General features: G+C 42.5%; 1 pseudogene; it reads left to right on the top strand.

The window, feature by feature from the left end:
* Positions 1-14,317, top strand: part of LOC144820359 (cytoplasmic dynein 1 intermediate chain 1-like) — a 65,192-nt pseudogene extending 50,875 nt beyond the window's left edge.
* Positions 14,318-14,722: the final 405 nt, after the last annotated feature.

Genomic DNA, 14,722 nt, shown 5'->3' with positions numbered 1-14,722 from the left:
TTGCGACTAGGAGATCATACGTTTCTTTTGATGACGTGAGTCTGGTCGGCGTCTGAAGAAGCACTGTTTTCATTCTGCTTAAAGTATCTATTCGAATAGAAGTAATTTTCAAGTTGGGCCATGCCCTTGCCTCCCTGTCTGGAAGGGAGCTGGGGAACAATAAGCGTCCACAGCACTTGACCTTCGCAGTCGTAGTTACGAGATAAGGAGTCCCGGGCATAAGACTACAGCATCTGCGATCTACAATTAGAATGTAACTCCCATTATAGAGTCTTTGAAAGAATGGTTCTATCTCTGTTGCAGGTGCGCCTAGCTGGTGACATGAAAGGTTATTTGAGTTCCCTTCACAGGCTCCATGCAAACTAATTCCATTACACAGAAGTGTACCGCTTAGTGACATTGCACAATTATTGCCACTAAGAAACACTTTCTGTCCTTTATTACTGACACATGCATGTGAATAGGGCAAGTTCCATGTTGTTTTAATGTACCCCTTTCCCAGTTTTTCGTACATGCCAGCCTGTATATATTTTTGGCAGTATTGAAACCTGAAGGTTGATATTGGAATATTAATTATCCCATGTATTATCCATTCACTGACAGGTCGTTCTGACATTGTCACTGGTAATCTCTCAAGTTTCTCAATGCTCAGGATTGTATAATCAGCACCCTTCTGGGCCATACTGATTTGTTTATCAGTAAGGTTAAAGATATTGAATAGTGACGTTGTGTTGATTAAACGCCAAGGCACATAGCCTGAACGCAGATTTTGTAACGTCCAGCCAAGCTGTACAATAGAACGCAATTGAGACTGACCGTGTTGTAACAACAGTAAGTCTTGCGATATTATGTCGATTGCTGAAGACACAATGCTGTCCAGAGAAAAAATTCTGGAGGACAGAGTCATTAACCCATTGTCCACTACAGAAAGTGATTTTTCCAAATTAATACGGTCAATTTCCCGTATTCTTTCTGCTGTCTCAATTTGAGTCACCTTCCAGGCCTCGTTGTATACTGCATATACAGAGGCTGCTATGAAACGTTTCTGACGCTGTTTGCGCGGTCCCATAATGAAATCACGCAAGTCAGCACCATTAGTAAGTAAAGTTAGGTGTTGCTTAATTTCTGCCAGTGTGGAAGTTTGTAGCCACTGAAGGCATAATTTGCCCACACTGTAGGTGGTTATTATCCCTGGGTGTTGTCTTTGGGAATATCTAGGGTCTGGCCTGGTCATTTTAAACCCCTGTGTTTTGTTCAGGAATCTATCTTGACAGTTATTAGTATCTGTGGGCCAGATCAACCACTTTTTCCAATCAGGATGTGTTCTGTTTTGGTTTAATACATAATTTACGTCTATCTCCTCATCTGTAGAGCTATTGCTGTTCATTGTTGGTTTTGGAATAGACGGTTTATTTAAGTCTTTGATTTTGGCTAAGCCAAGACAGGTAGTTTGTTGAACAGTGTCATTTAAAAATATAATTTGTTCTGGGATCATGCAGGCTCTAAACAAAGCTTCTATACCCTGTACTTGCCATTCTTTTGTACCCCAAACACTTTTTACTTCAACATTTTTGTCCCAATAATCAAAACCAAAAGTATTCATTTGTTCAAAGAATGAGTCTGAATATATCAATTTCGTGTTTGTTATCATGGTCTTTGTCCCTGTCTTATTTGACAATTTGAAATAAAATGTTTCACCATTACTTGTGTTGAAACCTGAAAAGTATGAATATTTGTCATAAACGGTTCTTGAGCTTCCTTTTGGAGGGGTTGCACAATGTTCCCATTGATTATAATTTAAAACAGTTCTAGGTTGTGCAGATCTATGTAGAAAATGGTTACCATAGTGGTTATAACAGTACATACTATCATAATTTGTCGAACCCTGCAAATAATCATGTTTGGTAAATTTAGCAGACATCACTAAGTCAGACATCATATTATTTATACTTTCAAAGTCCCAATCATCAGCAAATGAGCTCGGTTTTACAAAGTCACTCAACGAGATCTTAATCTGGTGTGGATATTTCAGGATTTCAACCGGACCATAAATTTCGTAGTCAGTTTTGTCCCACGCTACCCCACCTGGTATAGGATTGGCTGTGAAAGTTGACTGAAGAAAGTTCTCTTTTCTCGACGTGTGAAGATGTGTGTGGTTTGAGGATCAAGTTGATTTTCTGACTTGCTGTGTCCATTTTAGCATATTTTCCCTCAATGAAGCGTCCCAAAGTTAGTATCATGATGAGCCAAAGTATGAGGATAAATGCACCAAATCCCACCCAAAATTCAACCCATGGAGAAATCAGATATGTTTCTTTCAGTTGTTTCAAAAGTACTTTAACTTTATCTTTAAAGGTTTTTGTTGATGGCTGTGTTTTTGATTCACTTAGGTCTTCAGAGGAATCATCGAAGTTTATGAAGTAGCCGGATGCAGTTCTGTCAATTGTGCCAATTGCTTCAGGATTACTGTTTCTTGCATAGTCGTTTGTTACTTCATTATAGATTGGTGTGTCTCTGCTAAATGTTTTTATTTGGGTTTTCAGAGGTCTAAGTTCCATTGCATTGTTGCATAGTCCTTGTTGTAGTTCTGTAGGCGTTTCGAATGTGATTAGCCTCTTAGATTGAACCTCTGTGTTAGTAGCAAATCTTGGTGTTCTACTACTTCTCGGGAGTCCACTTGGCCTACTATTTGTTATCGGCCACATGTTGTGGTTTTACCAGGTCGATTGATACAACTCGGTTCTCCTTTTTACCAGCAAGCGGCGGTAGTACAACTGATCTTGTCCCGTTGACAGACAAGACAGGAACTGTTTTTCTGTAAGAAGGCCCAAATTCCTTCTTTACCGCGATCTTTTCTCTGACTAGATCCCCGACTTTTGGAATCCAGACAGGTCTTGCTGGGACAGGTGGTGGTTCTTCAGTGGTTGTTGGCTGCTGTTTCAACTTTATGTTGCTCAGGTCTTTTCTTGTTTCGTTTAAGTCCTGCAAAACAGCCAAACGATCTTTGATATCAAAGCTTTTTTCCTTCACCACTGAAGTCTGACTGTCGAGGTCTAAGACTAACATCCTAGTTCCAAATAATAATTCGTACGGACTGAATCCCTTCAGAGAATTTCTTGGCAAGTTATTTAGACTACGTTGGACACTTATTAGATGTTTGACCCACCCAGCTCCCGAACCTAATATCCTTTCTGTTATAGATAGCTTTATGCCTTGGTTTTTTCTTTACACCATCCCGTATCCCTCAGGAAGGAAGTGAGAAGAGTCCCGCTGTGCTATGCTCATTTGGCCATGTTTCCCCTCAGGCTGGAGGGCTAGAGTGAAAACAATGGTCAAACGTAGCAAGCTTCTAGCGTATATGCCATTTAGACTTGCAAATCTTTGTATAACAGTCCAGACGTCAGCCGAGTGCTGGTGATCTACATTATAAGTGGAAACTAGCCTGTATATGTTAATCGGACGCTTTGCTTTTTACTGTTGATCTTTTCTGGAGTGAAACGACACGGTATTACACCGTTTCTCTCACCACTGCAATTTCTGTTACAATTTGGGCAGTTCTTTACAAACATGGTATGATGCAGGCTCATGCCTGGCCACCAGTACCTTGATTGTAATTCTTCCAGAGAATCTTTTAGTTTGAGGTGTCTGAGACCCTCGCCCATATGTGCGTCTGCTATTAACAAGTTTCTCCTGTCCATGTTTGGAATCACTCTATCCCCCACTCCAGGGATTCGAGCAAAAGGGACGGAGTTTGCATCGATTATGTATGTATAATTGAGTGGATAGTTGATCGGTAGCGCCGAGCAGTCGCCTTTTAATGACGTTTTCACCGCCAGCACTGTTTCACCGTCAATATACTTCACTGTACGCTTTTTTCGAGCTACGGAAGCCGATTTAGTTGCTACCGCTGTGGCTGTCTCAGCCAATGAATTCCCTGCAACGTGAACGCCATCACGCTGATGACTCAGTGAGTGTGTCACGTGAGTCTTTGGTAGTTCTTTTTGTAAAAGAGCTATTTGTTCCCAAAGCATTTTTTGCTTTATTGTTGCATCTGTGTCATCTTTGTAACCGTTTTGAATCCATGTCTGCAAATCGTTGTTATATGATTTGACGCAGTAATATGAATCGGACACTATAAGTGTCGGGAATTCGCGATCCGCATTATCTAGCGCCATTTTTAATGCTATTATTTCAGTCTGTTGTTCTGAATTAGTTTCTACTGAGTGTGTTTTTGTTAATAGAGGTCTTAGTTTACCTCCGCGCCACACTTCTTTTGTAATCTCACATGTGGGGTTGTATGCTTGTTCTCCCCAAACGGAGGGTTGAGCCTGTCCGTCTGTATAGATTACACATGCGTATTGTCGTAAGGGCAGAATGTCGATAGGCAGAGGGAATGTTCTTTCATATTCTAGATTTTTCAATTCCTTTAGTTCTGGATCAAAGTAGTAGTATACTTTGTCCATTGTAATTGAATTCACCCATTGTATCCATTCCGGATTCAATGTTGTTTTTGGTAAATTACAAGGTGTTGTTAGTGCCTCAAAGGCTGATTCTGCTGTTCTGACTGTGATACGTCTACCGTCAGCTTTATCTTTTTCTCTAGCTATTGCGGTTTGAACTGCATGAACAATGTTTTCTTTAATGCTGAATTTCTTTTCAGCTTCTGTGTACAAGTGTGATTTGAATGCAATTGGTACCTTTTCTCCCTCATTAGAGGTCAGGTATGTGAATCCGCATCTTCCTGGAATGACTCGAATCACAAGATTGCGTGTGTTATCACGTGTTTCTAATTTTGTTTTAATTAACATGTCTGTTTGTAAGGATCTCAAAATTTCTGTGTGTATTTGAGTCCAATTAGTTCTTTTAAAATCTGGTTTTATTAGATCATAAAGGGGTTTGACCCTTTCTGCGTAATTTGCAATGTATGTTCTTCCGAAATTTAGGAAGCCTAGAATTGACTGTAGATTTTTTAGTGTTCTAGGTGCTTGGAGTACGGCACATTTCTCTAGGAAATTGTCAGCCAGGCTTTTGCCTTCACTTGATAATTCGTATCCTAAGAACAGGACTGTTAGATGGGCAATTCTGGATTTTTTAAAGTTGAATTTGTAACCCTCTGCTGCGAACCCAAGTATTATGGTGTTCACTCTCTTCAAGTGAGTATCCAAGTCATCATCTGTTAAGTATATGTCATCGACATAAGATAATGCTTCGTCATCATATGTTTGTAGTAATTCTGTTACTCTCGCTGAGAATACCCCTGGGCTATTCTTGTACCCCTGGGCTAACCGACAGAATTGTTTTTGAGTGCCATTTATTGAGAATGCAGACAAATATCTGCTCTCTGGTGCTATGTTTTGACAAAAGAATCCATTAGAGATGTCTAATGTTGTTTTGTATTTTTTGCGCACTATGTTATTCATTAGTGCAGCACTGTGCGAGTTTTGTACTGCAAAAGTTTTGCAACATGAGTTAAGGTGTCGGTAATCCAAAACTAGACGATATGAATTGTCTGGTTTGGAGACCGGAAACAAAGGGTTGTTCATTTGTGAGGTGCAAGTTTCAATCACCCCCTGGTATTCTAATTGATCTAGGATCTCTTTTACCTGTTTTTTAGCTTCTTGCTTAATTGGGTACTGCCTTTGTGCAGTAGGTTGTGATTTTAACTGGATTTTGTGAGGAGGAGAGTCCTCATCCCATCCTACATGATTTTTATATAAAGCAGGAGCTTGAGCTACTGCCCACTTTCTGGCAAGTGTGTATTTTTTATGAATTGGGATATGATTTGAGAAGGCAGGCATAATTATTTCTTCGCCATGAGGGCACTCCCTGACAAACTCTGGTGGCCAGTCTTTTTCAGCTAGAAGGATGTCATAGCCCTTGGAGAGATTATCCCAAAATAGTCCCCTTATTTTTCTAGTCTTATCCCCTTCTATACGCAATGTTATTTCGTATATTTTGTGAGGTTTGCTAACTCTGGTGTCTGCAGTTTCCACTTGAAGATATTCATTCGTGTCCACTGTCTCCAGATGATTCATAAGGACTTTGCGAGCTATGCTCACTTCTGCTGCGCTGTCTAGCATTGTCTGAGCCCATTCTCCGTTTTTCAGTTGTGTCCTCAGTATTCTCGGCATTGTTAACTACCTTGATACTGGCTACCTTCTTTTTTGGAAATTGTAGTTTCTTTTTTAGATGAGCAGGTTCCTTGTCTTTGGACTTGGCGTGCTCTTCTCTTTGTTCTGATCGTCCTCTTCTTTCTGATTTCTGCGAGGAAGTCTGAAAAGATTGAGAGGGACGTGTATCAATGTCTTGATATCTATCAGGCTTCTTTATATTATCCCTATTTCTAAGGTTATATCTTTTCCCAGAGGGGTCACTTTGGGGTGACCTGTGTCTCTGGTTCGGAGATTTTTCTCTCCGCCGAGGAGACCTTCCTCTGGACTGGAATTTCTTTTCTTTAGGATTGGATTGTTTGTTTCCATCCCAGCTCTTTTTTTGTGATGTTGAATTATTATTAAAAAATATTTTTTCAGGACTTTCAATCAGTTGTGGTTTTACTGGTATTCCACCTAAACTATCTCTACCTAGTTCCTCATAGGATTTTTCTATGATTCTGGCAATTTCAGCTGGTTGGTCTGCTATATCTGTCTCCTTTAACCTCTGGCGGATCGCCACGTTTGCTGCTTCTCCCTTTATGTTGGCTAATAATATAGCCGAGACCTGCTTGAAGTCTTTTAGTAATTTCATACCAAGAGTTAAAGCGGGTTCTGGACCGTATTTGTCTTGAATTTGTTTTAGCACATCTGGTATTACCGAAATGGACGGAACACCGTGCGTTTTTGTGTAGATGGAAGCAAAGACTGTACCCCAAGTGTCACAGTCCACCACGTGTGGTGCGATTCCCATTGGAAGACAGATAGTCAGAATCCTGTGTTTTTCTAACGGGGTGGTGTCTGGAAACACCGCCTCTATTTGGGTGATTTTTTGTGCTAACCAGAATGGTATTTGTTCCCGTTTAGCTGGTACTTTACCTAGGCAGGATTGTATGTTCTGTGGTGTAATTTTATTTGTGTTCCCCTGGTGAGGGGTCAGCTGTGGAATTTTAATTGCTGGTTGAATTGTTGAAGTCCGCATCACATATTGGACTAATTGTCTATGTAATTTTATTAATTGTTTTAGCTGTGTTAAAAGCTCTGCTTGAGACATCCCATTGATGTCTGGATGTGGTGTGTATCCGGCTAGGACCGGCCACGTTGCTCCTGGTCTACCTAATGGACCAAGCCTGGTGATGTGATTATTATGTTTTAGGGCGCCATTAAATAAGAGCAGATGCTCTTGAAATTTAAGTGGTACTTCCACCTCCTCGAAAGGAGTGTACTCATTAGGAGGGTCTTCTGTTTTGTAATAGTGGAAGTACTTTGTTACAGCATTTGCTGCTGGAAAATGTATCCATGAATAATATACCTCTGTCTGCCGATATTCGTGTGCCTCAATCACGAATATGACTGTGCCACCTCTAGGTGTCAGTCCATTTTCTATAAGTTTTAAAGTTATAGATTTCCTCTTGATGACCGGGATGAGTATTATATCCGGGTCAGCTTCTTGCAGTGCATTATCAGCTGCTGCGAGTTCAGTTGCTATCCTAACTGTCTCTCTTTCTTCATCACTGTCTACCATTTTACCGACAGGTAGGTTATTTAGTTTGTTTGCAGATCAGGTTTCTTATGGAAACAAAGATTAGATGCACAATATTTTGGAACAGTGTATCCTTCAACGTTGACTAAACCAAGAACCATACATAGGAGTTTCCTCCTGCGAGGTCTGGCCGATATTACCTTTTACCCACTCCAGACGTCTTTGGAGTATTATGGGAGAAAAGGGGTCTGAGTGAAAAAGCACGACTGAGTTACTTTAAATGTCTTACGTTAGTTTTATCGCCCTTCCAAACGCGTTGGGCGCCATGTAGTGTAGTTCCTATTATCCCAATAGGCTCTGCGCATTGGAATAATACCTTCAATAGTATAGGCCTAGACCAGACGTTAACTAGGTCTACTACTGTCGATATTAGACTTAAAGTTTTGGGTTTGCCAGCTAGCTCAGAGTTCACTAGAAACTTTCTCGAATAGGCAAGGAGGAGTTGAACCTCCCTGGATAGACAAGAAGGGATTTAGTTTCTGACAACCATAGAACATGACAACTTTGCTCTCCCCTAATCAAGAGTGTATCTCGAGAGTCGTGTGAAAACAAAAGACGACTTATTTTACTCAGTCAGTACGTGCATTCTTAGTCTCACCAGATTGTAGAGAAAAGGAAGAGACGGGCGTGTTCAATAAAAGATGTTATTTATTGATCAGTCTCTTTTCTCATACAAGAGAAATGGATCGATATTATTGCAATACTTATGGTTAAGTAAAGTGCATACAATAAAAGCAGAAGTATAAAATAATACTGTAAAAACATTGATATGGTTTCTAAGCCATATGAAGGTTTAAAATGAATAAAATGAATACATACACATTTACATTTGACTAATCGTACTCAACTGGTGTTTCTAACTACGCCTACCCCGTGTACCTGACCTAAGCCTAATACGTGGGCGGGAATAGAAAGTTACAGTTTAAGTTAAGTTTGTTTTGCCAAGTGACTGACTAAAGAATTCTCTGTGAGGGGTTATTCAGTTCTGTACCTGGAATCTAGGATGAATGAGGGATGGTATCTCTCGTCTCTGGTCTCGATATTCCAGGCGGCCTGCGAGGGCTACCCGGAAGCGCCAGAGCTGGATTTTCTCGGCAGGAGAAAAGCAGCGTCTCGTTCTCAGCGCGTGAGGAAGGCGGGGCTGCGCCAGCGGGGTCTGCTCTGCTCTGGGCTTCGGCAAGTCTGGCTGCTCCGATCTCGTCACCACCGCGTGTGTTTGCATAGGGCAATATCGGTAATATTTATACCTTTAAGGTGCCGAGATTGACGTAAGGATGGACATAGATACGTCAATAAGGATGTCATACGACCTGGTCGTTAGCACATTCTTTTGCTGAAGTTCTCGGTGAAATCAAAACAATGGCCGCAGGGTTTTTCCAAGGTCTGTCATAGGTTTGATTTGTTTTGAGAACTCCGTATGCCTTATCAGGGGCTGGAGGAATATCGCTTGTCTAATTAGATGGCAAGCGTTATGACCTAATCAGATAACACGTTCCTGTGCCATAGTGTGTCTTTATCACATAACGGTTCCTGCATCATGGGGGTTTTCTGCCTCATGGGATGGCTGCTAGTTAACTTGTTAACCAGAATAGGGTCAGGAATAGGGGGATCGATACAGAACGTATAGGAATACATCACAAAGGCTGAGGCAACCATGATGGACTTCGACTCACAACCGGCAGGCACATCATCCTATAACTCAGCTGGGAGGATCCATTAAGGTCAGCTTCAATTGTCTGAATGACAGCAGTGAGTCCCAGGGGGGGAGGGGTGCGGAAAAATATGTCTCATGGACTGATATATCTTCTACCCAATGTCTCTCAATTTTTCAATTCATTCTGTCACAGCAACCACCATCTCTCTAAGGTACCAGAGTCACAAATCCGGCAAATCCGGCAAAATAAGACGGAGAAGGAGAAAGCTGAGATGGAGGTCTGATGTGTTGAACTACAAGCACTGAAGCCCCTTCAATCGACAAACCTGCAGATTTCTACTAATTAGCATGTGCACCTATGCACACTCTGAGAACTGGCCTACCTCCTCTGTAGAACAACCAGATGCTGTTGGTCCTTCTCAATTTCCTTCTGCTTTTCTTGGATGATCCCAAGAGAACACCCGAATTCTCACCCGAGGTGGGAGAGGCTATATCCACTCTTGCAGAGCTCCTCAGAACCAAGAGAGATCCCCTCACTTTGGATACCTAGCTGCTACAGGTGGCATGCCATAAGTCTTCTCCTATTATTTTATGGTTGCCAGCCTGCCCACCATTTGTATCTTTCGCCCCTTGCTGCCATATCTGACTGAGCCATAGGTGTTAGCGAACCGGCTGAGACTGGAGCTAGGCCACGGCAGTGCTTGCTCTGCATGGACAAGAATATTCAGGAGGAGGGGTTTCACATACACAAGAGATTACCTGCAAGCTGGAAATGAAAGCAGTACAGAAGCTGAGGATTGGATCAGGTTGGAAAGGATTGTGAGCAGGAAACTGAAGAGTCCAGAATGCATTTATGAGAGGGTAAGAATAACTGTAGGATCCAGGAACCAGGAGAGTGAAAAAGCTCCACCTTCAGGACGTTTGGGAATAGCAGTACAGGGACAATGATGCATGACGAAGGTGGTGAAAAAACATGGGGCCTGATTTAGATCTTGGCGGAGGGCAATACTCTGTCACAAACGTGACTGATATCCCGTCCACCGTATTAAGATCCCATTATATCCCATGGAGATACTAATACGACGGACACATTTGTGAGGGTATTCCATCCGCCAAGATATTATTAAGGCCCATACACTTGAGTGTGTATTGAAGCTAGTAGTGCAAGGTGTTTTAGAGTATTCTATTACATACTGGTGTAAGATCAATCCTGATGGCAGAACCCTGACAGCGTCCTACTACTATTCCCCACTTTGCATCCTTCATATATTTGACTCTTCGCTGTCGCAGGTGCTTCAAATCGACAGCTTCAATTTGCCTCCCAGGACTTCATCTCCTTTACCTATGGCACCAACTATATGCCAACAGATCTGGACAATGGGATAGAGTGCACTTCATGGTAGGACTAAGATCGTAGCGCCACCCTCCGCCCCCACCTTTATGGCAGTGTCTACGGTAATTAGCTATCTCTGTGCACTACTGTTACGTTTCTCCTAAGGTTAATGAATAAAGGAGCCTTTGTTCACATTGCATGGTTTACAGCATTTGTCAACAATAGTATTGCTTAGGGTACAAGTATGATTATGGTGTGCATCCATTTCACCCTTGCTATGCCACTGAATGAGGCAGAGGAAACAGTGCTGTGAAGAGAAAAGGGAGAAGCATGGCGAGGAAAGCCTTTAGGGGAGAGGGTACTGGAAAATTCTGAAGGAACAGAAACCTCTGAAGTTGTAAGAAGAGATGCAGAAAGGGATAATAATTTGCATTAAACTTGGCACACTGAACAGCGAGATATGTTAAATAAACAAAAGCCACTCTCTATTTACTTAAAAGCGTCTTTGTATTGTGTGGCTTGACAGCACATTAAACTTGGCTCACTGAATAGTTAGACATGTTGAACGGCGCGGCGCGAGACAGAGGCCCTGCTGCAGAGCATTAGCATCAAGGGGAAGAACAGGGGAACCTTACTCACAACGGAACCAGGGTACTGGGTATATAAAGGAAACGGTGGTTCCTGTGGTCTAATGCAAATGATTCAAGCAATAGATAGGCACAATGGCAATATAAAGGGTACAGTAATGTCAGAGAGCAAGAAACCATTTACACTGAAGGTTCAATATATCTTATTTTTTGATTTTATGTACACTTTTTTACAATTCAAATAAACTGACATTTGTGCATTTTGTCCCCATGTGAAAAATGGAACCTAAATGTGAGTTACAAGTTGAACACTTATATACTAGGTTTCCATGAGTTCTAAGAACGACCATTCACATATCAGTTTTCGCAGCATAAATATACAATGATACACGCTGGGTAGTGGCTCGTTCTTTGTGCTTGTCGACGGCGTTTTGGCCCTGGTTTCCTCAGGACTAGGGATGCAGGGACATCTGAATCGGTACGTGTGCAGGCTATGTGAAAGTGGTGTGCCACAGTGAAGAGTGAAGAAAAATAAAGTGACTCACAGGAGGACCCAGCCGGGTACTCCATGCGAGGCAAGGCGTGCACTGTTGATATTAATGGGCCACAGGCTCCTCCAAAAGCACGCTACAGCCATAGCGGTGCATATGTTCGCTGGTAAGTTCTGCGTTCAGTAGTGATATAATGTATTACCTGGATTGTGATTAGTCCAGAGCGGTCTCTGTATCTGGTGCAGAAAGCCCCGTGTGTCAGCTTCAATCAGGCCGCATGAGTCAGCTTCATGGTTCAATGATTGACATTGTGCCTATCTATTGCTTGAATCATTTGCATTAGACCACAGCCAGAGCATTGGCATATCACCAGAACCACCACTATTCCCAACCCCTATGTCTCCCTTCTTGAAATCACTGAGCACACCAAATGAAGCAAGCAGCCAGGATGAGCTGGGACCTATAGGAAGGACCCTCCAGTGGGACACTGATCCATCAGCGCTGCTACTCCATTCAGACTCAGAACTCGGACGCAGGGTACAGAAACTTGGAATTTCAAAAGATGTCCAAGTAGATTTCTGGCCACGAGAAGTGGTGGCCTACTCAAAGGAGACACAGGCACCAGTAACTACTCACCAAATTGAAGTGAATGAAGAGGATGAGGAGCTGGCAGAGCTCACAATTGTACACGATTTACAGATTGAAGTTGAAGAACTGAAACAGTAAATCAAAGAAGCTGCCCCAAGAGAGCTGACAGAGGAAGAAAAATAACAAACAAGTGCTGCACTCAGAAGAGTTCCTGATGTACTTTGACTGGACCATTCGGGTCATAGAGCGAGCTTTGGCAGAAGATTCAAATATATTCTTTGATTACAGTGGATTCGATGTGCAAGAGAGAGTAGGGGATGTTCAAGTTGGATCCAATCTTTCTTTCAATCTGCAGTTCTGTGATGAACATTGGTCAAAGCATTGTGTTGTCACATGTTTGGATTGGTCTCTTCAGTACCCTGAGTTGGTTGTTGCATCCTACAATAACAATGAAGCTGCCCCACATAAACCAGATGGGGTTGCATTAGTTTGGAACATGAAATTTAAGAAATCCACTCCGGAATATGTGCAACTGTCAGTCACCTTTGATGTCAGCATGCTTTGCCTGCTTCCATCCAAATCTCGTTGTTGGAGGGACCTACTCTGGCCAGATAGTAATTTGGGATAATCGCAGTCGTAGAAGAACGCCTGAGCAACAGACCCCTCTTTCTGCTGCTGCCCACACTCATCCATTTTATTGCGTAAATGTAGTTGGAATACAAAATACCCATAACCTCATTACAGTATCGACCAATGGAAAAATGTGTTCTTGGAGCTTAGATATGCTTTCAACACCACAGGAAAGCATGGAGCTTGTGTATAATAAGCCCAAGCAAGTGGCAGTTACTGGAATGGCCTTCCCAACAGGAGACGTCAACAATTTTGTTGTTGGCTGTACAGTTTACATAGCGTGCCGACACAGAAGCAAGGCAGGTATTGGAAAGATTTTCGAGGCCACCAGGGCCCGTGACTGGCATCGGCTGTCAGATGGCGCTGGGGCCCGTCGATTTCTCGCATCTCTTCCAGACCTCTTCTTTCGACTGGACCGTCAAGCTGTGGACAACAAAGCACAACAGGCCGCTGTACTCCTTTGAAGACAATGCGGACTATGTGTACGACCTCATGTGGTCAACGGTGCATCCCGGGCTCTCCTCATGCGTGGATGGGATGGGGCACCTGGATCTCTGGAACCTTAACAACGATACCGAGGTTCCAATGGCAAGTGTGATTGTAGAAGGAGCATCTGCTCTGAACCGGGTCCGGTGGTCTCACAGTGGTAAAGAAGTGGCTGTGGGAGATTCGGATGGTCATGTATGGATCTACGTTAGAAAGATTGCTGTCCCTCATAATGATGAGTGGAGCCGCTTCGCCCAAACATTGGCTGAGATTCATGCCAATAGCAAAACACACAAGATGATGGACGGAATGTTTCACAATGGCAAAACATTCACCCCCAGTCACAGATCTGGGTTTAATCCATCGTTATTTTGCTCACCAAGCCACCCCAGTTCAGACATGGCCATATGCAATCAGTCTTGACTCTGTGCCTCATGGGAACAGTCCAGCCTGAACTGCCAAGCCATGTCTTCCCTGGACCGGAATCAAGCATCCTAGGACCGGTTTCTGGCTATCAGCCTTCATCAGCCAGGATAGCTTGACTCCAGTGGCGTAGTGAGCACGGAACCCATGTCTGGGCATACCCTTCCCACATAGGGTGAAAAGCAAAACACACAAGATGATGGACGGAATGTTGCACAAAACATTAACCCCAGTCACAGATCTGGGTTTAATCCATCGTTATTTTGCTCACCAAGCCAGCCCAGTTCATACATGGCCATATGCAAATCAGCCTTGACCCTGTGCCTCAATAGAACAGTCCAGCCCGAATTGCCAAGCCATGTCTTCCCGGAACGGAATCAATGCCAATAGAGCAGACGGTGAAGACTATGGAACTGTACAGCTTTCAACCTAGCAGATGGAGGTCCATCCTTTTGACCACTGGGGTTGCATCTGATTGCCTTAACTCTTCTACTCTATTACTGGCTTTTCCTGGAGTCTCTATTGCTCTGTGCTACTCTCCCATGCTTTTGTACTGATGGAGCGAGATTTGAAAATAAATTTGTTTTTGACTCGCAAAGTTAAACTTCCATAATAAAAATAATTGTATTAATACGTGTGAAGTGAATATTATTAACCAACCTAGATTAAATTGCAAATCATGACATATGGGACTAATATATGTGCTCATATATGGGCTTTATGTTGCAAATGCTTGTTTGTGAAAAATAAAAAACTAATTGTGTCTATTGTTATGTCAGAATTAAATGCGGCTGTTTATTTAATGGCATGTGCTTATTTCCGTGTGCTTATGTATTGT

The sequence above is a fragment of the Lissotriton helveticus genome, chromosome 2_1, assembly GCF_964261635.1.
Source record: "Lissotriton helveticus chromosome 2_1, aLisHel1.1, whole genome shotgun sequence".
In the NCBI taxonomy this organism is placed as follows: Eukaryota; Metazoa; Chordata; class Amphibia; order Caudata; family Salamandridae; genus Lissotriton; species Lissotriton helveticus.
The sequence above is the reverse complement of the archived record's forward strand: the minus strand, read 5'-3'. Positions and strand labels throughout refer to the sequence as shown.